Source organism: Amborella trichopoda, chromosome 4 (genome assembly GCF_054954075.1).
Source record: "Amborella trichopoda isolate Santa Cruz 75 chromosome 4, AtrichopodaSantaCruz75HAP2 v2.0, whole genome shotgun sequence".
Taxonomy (NCBI): domain Eukaryota; kingdom Viridiplantae; phylum Streptophyta; class Magnoliopsida; order Amborellales; family Amborellaceae; genus Amborella; species Amborella trichopoda.
Genome location: NC_142339.1, coordinates 22,050,040 through 22,055,919, shown reverse-complemented (window position 1 = coordinate 22,055,919; position 5,880 = coordinate 22,050,040). Strand labels below are relative to the sequence as shown.

General features: G+C 39.3%; 1 non-coding gene across 1 annotated transcript; it reads right to left on the bottom strand.

Annotated features, from left to right (window-relative positions):
• Positions 1 to 1,602: 1,602 nt before the first annotated feature.
• Positions 1,603 to 4,926, bottom strand: LOC18425263 (flavonol synthase/flavanone 3-hydroxylase). Its single transcript, XR_016053381.1, has 2 exons — positions 4,469 to 4,926; positions 1,603 to 4,352 (listed from the first exon to the last, which is right to left on the bottom strand). It is a non-coding gene; the product is annotated as a flavonol synthase/flavanone 3-hydroxylase (transcript).
• Positions 4,927 to 5,880: the final 954 nt, after the last annotated feature.

The following is a 5,880-nucleotide window of genomic DNA, read 5'->3' as shown; positions in this document are numbered from 1 at the left end:
CAAACTCCCTCGTTATCTCTACCTCCTCTCTTTCTCTCTCTGCTCGATAAAACCTATTGAAACCTGGTTATAGAAATTTATGAGAACGTTGCCCAAAAATAAGGAGGCTGGGGCCTGCCTTAGAACTGTTTGACATTGTGAAATCTGATGAGTTTACACCGGTTTTAAGCGGAAGAGATCTCCAAAATTGCCTAGATTTTTAAACGGCAAGTGGAAGAACCATGCTGCAGCATATGCTCTCAATGCGAAAATGTTCATGTCCACTGTTTGTGTCCCATTAGGGTGCTCCATTTCAAACTGTGATCTCCATCTCCATGACAAATTGTATAAAGCTTCGGACTCTGGTATATGGATTTTTTCGGGCAGAGAGAGAAAGAGGGGTTTTTTTCGGCAGAGAAAGAAAGAGAGAGGGTGGGTAGAGAGAGATGAGTTGGGGCATAAAGAGAGAGAGCGGAGAGAGAAAAGAAGGATTTTCGACAAAGAGAGAAAGAGAGAGAGAGTTTGGGTAGAGATAGAGAGAGAGAGAGGGCACGTAGAGAGAGAGTTTGGGCAGAGAAAGAGAAAGAGGGTGGGTAGAGAGAGAGAGGGAGTTCGGGTAGAGATAAAGAGAGAGAGTTTGGGTAGAGAGAAAGATAGGGCATGTAGAGAGAGAGAAAGAGGCATTTTAGTCTCTATTTTTTTGACTTTTTTCCTAGAGGGTAAGTACAAGAGAAAATAGTGTTAGGGTCTAAGGTGTGATACCAAAATTATTAGGGAGTATCTATAATTTTCTATAAAAAATAAAAAGCTACGAAGGTTCTCGTATATCCATATCCACACAGACTTTGGCCCACTTCTAGAATAGTCTAGCCCAATATTCGCTAAATCGGTGATCTAACCGCTAACCGTCCGGTTAGATCGGAAGCGGCCAATGACCGGTTCCGGCTTTGGGCGGTTTTGGTGATCAATCGATTTCTTAAAGTTTAAATAGAATACTACTTGACATTTATAACAAATATTTTATAATGGCATATTGGTTAGCGTGGGTGACTATACTTTATATGAACCGCAGTTCGAAAACCGCCGATAGAATCCCGCCATCAGCTATATTTTTTTTAAACATTGGTGCGGTTCTTTTTAACAATTCTAAGAATTCATTACATTGGTAAGAAGTTCATAAAATTTTCTTTTTAAACATTGGTGTGGTTTATTTTAACAATTCTTAGAATTCATTACATTGGTAAGAAGTTCATAAAATTTACTTGCCCACATGAATCGAACTTGAAAGTTCTCGTAAAAAAATAATTTGTTATTAAACCCACTGACCAATGCACCATATGCTATTTAGTTGCCTATTAGATCTATTAACCAATATGTCATTTACTACATATTTATAAAAAGAATGGTCTATATTGTATATAACTTAATTTTTTTCATTTTCTCTTAACAATAAGAGTCGGTCAAGTAGATTTTTTAACACTATTTTAATATTATTTACATTATGGTAAAGATTAAATAAAATTGTGGTCATTAAAACTCACTGTTTTATTTTTCCATCTTTTTCAGAAAATTTTAAAAGTACTCCTAGGCACAAATCGATTCCTTAAGATCTTTTTTCAATAATTTTAGACTTTATTTGAGCGTGTTTTGTTTTAATCACATTTTAGTAGATTTTTTTTTGTCTCTTTTTTAATTTTTTCAACACTTTTTTTATTGTTCGGGACTTGCCCGATTTGAGCGGTTGAATCGGCTAGTTTACCAGTAAAGCTCTTTCGGGCCCAAGTCCGATTAACCGTACCGGTTCAATTTTGCAAACACTGGTCTAGCCCCATCCGATGCGATGTCTACTCGTGAATCTAGTAAAGTGAATGCTGGCTTTAGGGTACTTTTAAACTCAAATATATTTTTTTTTCCGGAGTGTTAAATTCAATATTTGATAGATAACCTTTGGTAGAATATCCCTAAGCATGGTCAAGCTTGCTAAACCATTTGATCATGGTAGATGATCACGAATCTCTATCAATTGAAACGGATGTTCTCCTATGCTGATATTGCCTCTGCAAAACTGTCCTTTTTTAAAGCTAGAGGCTCCATACGTATGCTTCCCGATTTGCCTCGCTCTCAGTCTATAAAGCAACCATTCATTATGCTAAACGACTTGAGTTCAACGACTTTAGCTTAACGACTGGACTCAAAGTCTGTTCAACGTCCAAGCCATAAACTATGACCAATAACTCTACCATTTGTTAAGGATCGAATCGTAAAGCATTTGACCTCAATTCTCTTAGATGAGATCTTTATCTTCCTCGAATGTTCTCACGGGTTCAGGAATGGCATGAAAGCTTTTTTAGCTGTCATATAAGGCATGCAAGCTTTTTTACCTAATCAAAGCCGACATTTTAGGATGCTTGGATAATCTCAATCATCATAGATTGATTCAAGCACTAAAATTATATATTGATTATTCCCGAATCATTCATCTAATTTATTCTTTCCTGATCACCAACATCAAGGATAAGTATGGAAAGAGCTATGTTGCGCTTTTGGGCCCGAGACCATAAATGAATTGTAAGCAATTTCTCTTATCCCAGAGTCGCCGGATCAAAACCTAAATGAGGATGAAACCTCATCAACCCGACACTAAAGACTAGTCTCACATCGCCGTAAAAGGCCTCAAAGAATTGGATTCTTCCACATATTTAAGAGCTTTTCTTAAATAGAGAGGGACATACAACTTTACCATCCTGAGACACTATAATGAGTTCACCTTATTCACGATTTCGAGATAAAGCACTGAGAACTTGCTATCCATACTTAAAAGGGAATATAATTCCAATAAGATAGTAGGTTTGAACCAGGGTTAACTTTATACTTAAAACGGAGTAATATCAATCAGTCACTTTGAAATATCACCCTCACGCACGGGCTGCAGGAACTTCTTAAAATGCCCAATGATTATGGTAATTAATTAGCTTTTAGCAGACCGAGAAACGCATTACAGTCTAAAAACCTAAGGTCAAAACCAAATTTTCGAGCCCCAATACGTACTCTACCCAGAGGCACAAAGACAGTTTCAACCTCGTGGAAAACCCAATGCCATGGTCGAGCCAGTGCTTTTGTTTGCCGAATGAAACCCACAAAGAAGAGTACCCCGCCTTCAAAATCCACTTGACTATATCGTACTAATCCTAGACACTCAGCCCATATGATGCAATCGAGGGTGGAACAAATGTACTTCAATGACAAAACTGCGCCTAGTGAAACATTCTTGGAGTCATTGGGGGATAACGCAGCCCTAGACAGTGTATCTACATTTTGATGAGAAACTGATAGGTGTTAAATTAGATTCATAGGGAAAAAGTTCCAACCAAAACTGGTTTGAAAAACACTGAGAAAACTTGGCTAACCACCACGAAAACTCGCGTGAGCAGAGTTTTGCCTTTTTAAGCAAATAGGCGTCAAGTGTTCAATTAAAAATGGGGGTTTATATAGACTTGAAATTCAATTTTCGTATATAGTCTGTAGATACAGTGGAGCTGGTGAGATTGGCTGAAACAGTAGGTACGTATCAGAGATAATTAGAAGTTCAAAGTGGGCGGAGTAAGGCCACGATGATTGTGGCAAATCGCAGCATCGTCGCAAATACCATGGCAAACATTTTTTTGGCATTCTGATTGTTTACCCTGAACTTTATGTCTAAAATTTGAATTTAAATCATTCAAACTTGTCATAATTCACTGAAAAGAAAAATGATTTATCCAAATAATCGTTTGCGTTGATTAGACACAAGATAACTTGCTTAAACACCTAGTATCTCTCTTTCCAAGTTGCTTTTAGTCCTGTTCTAAGTTTCAACAAAACAAAAACACGCTGTTCGTACTTCTTATTATCTAGTTTTGATTTTTGTTGAACTTTTCCCCAAGCGAATCGATATCCTAGGATTGCAACCGCTTACTTGCTCTAAATTAAGTGGCCCAACCAAAACATCCAAAAAAAAAAAAAGAAAAAAATAAAAGGACAAGCGCATGGATAGGTCCTGGAGTTTACCTCAATCTGGTCTCCCACGTGCAGAACAAGGGCATCAGGAACATTGTCCACAGAGACCCAGGACCCATCTTTGATGACTTGAAGGCCAGGTACGTGGTTGGGGAGGTGGATTGTGAGGGCGCTTATATCAGTGTGGGCCTCCACTCCCAAGGCCAGCTCGGGTTGTGGGCATGGGGGGTACAGGTTTATCTTAACCTCCAAGGACATCACCTCACCACCCAATGCTTCTTTCAAAGCCCCTGCTTCCAGTCCCAACCCCACCGACAGAGCCTCCATAACCCCCTCCGCAACCCTTTTCATTTCTTCCCCGTACTCCTCTGACTTCCCTGAATACAATCACAACAAACACAATCAACCTTTTCCTACCTTTGAATTAAAAGCACCAAACATAAGTTTTTTGATTGTTACTTAGTTCTCCTTTTGATTCTATTCAGACGCCTACCGGTAATTCGGGGGGCTTTTGGGCCATTTGTCGTAATTGACTCTCGATGTTGGCCACATGAAATGGAAGAAATAGTCGATCCACTCCAGTTTCTGGACTGGATTCTTTGCAAGCTTGGTACCATACCCTTCGAAGACGCCGCCAGCAAAGTCATTGGCATATTGCTCTTTGTACTCTTGGGGGAGACTGAAGAATCCTTCACCAGCCTCCTTCAGACGACGGAAAAGCTCTGGTGAAATACCATGATCTGTTAATTGGAAGATGCCCCATTCCTCGCTGGCCTTTGGCTGCTTGCTTGCAATCCGGAGAAAATGACACCGTGGGGACATGGAGTCCCGTCAGGACCTTGCTATTTTCCGGCCTTTCGCTCAGGGGCCTGATGAATTGGGGGGGCAGCTTGTCGAGACCAGCCAGAGCCAGCCCTTGCACTCTCTCCGCCACCATCTTCTAAGCTCTTCCTTCTCTATTCACTCTTGGTGCCGCTGAGGCCAATACATATTGACCTGCACACGACATTTGTTTGGTGGCCGGTACGATATTGGCTTCATGGCAAAGAATGTCGAATGGTAGGTGACAACAATAGGGTGGATGCATTCCTTACCGGTAGATTTACAAGCAAACTTGAAATTGGAAGCGTATATGGCCGTGTTTTCTATCATGCCATAACTTTGTGCACTACCTTTTTTTTGCAATCGCGCACCAGAGGCTGACAATTAGTATGAAAAACTGCAGTAGGTCCAATTTGTGTAAGCACTTTTACAAGGAAAAGAAAAAAAATAAATCCAACTACCATCTCTCTCGATCTAGTATTTTTATTGATTTCAAGATCAAAAATATGGATAGCAACTTCAGAACTACAAAATAAATCAGGTATAGATGTAATAACAGTAAATTATAAGTAATTTTTAAATAACAGTAAATAAAATGGATATTGACGTGATTTTCTCTAGCTTTTTTCAGCTCAAGCCAATTTAGTGAGAGCATGGCACTGCATCTGATCTGGAATGAAATTGTTTTCTTCCCCCTTAAAATTTGCAAGAATTTTGTGCAGGTCGGGTCAAGCTGCATTACTTTGAGGGAAAAAACAGGCAAGGGAAATTTATCAACGTGTAATTTATGTATGGACCCAAAATAATTATCTAAAATATGAAATGGGGCAATTTGAGCAAAAAATTACGTAGAAGCTAAATCAACTGGCATTTTTTTATATTTTCAAAATTGCCCCTTTTTCCAAAGATGCCATCTTCGAACCACATTTAATTATTTTTTTTAGCTTTTTCATTAGTAGGGATTAGTAGGGTAATGCCGAAAGCTTTTGGGGCAATGCGCCAAGCTTTAGGGTAGTTCCCAGCCAATCCGAGGGTAGAATCACTAGACCGGTCTGCGAGTCAATTAAACCTCTCGTGGCCTTT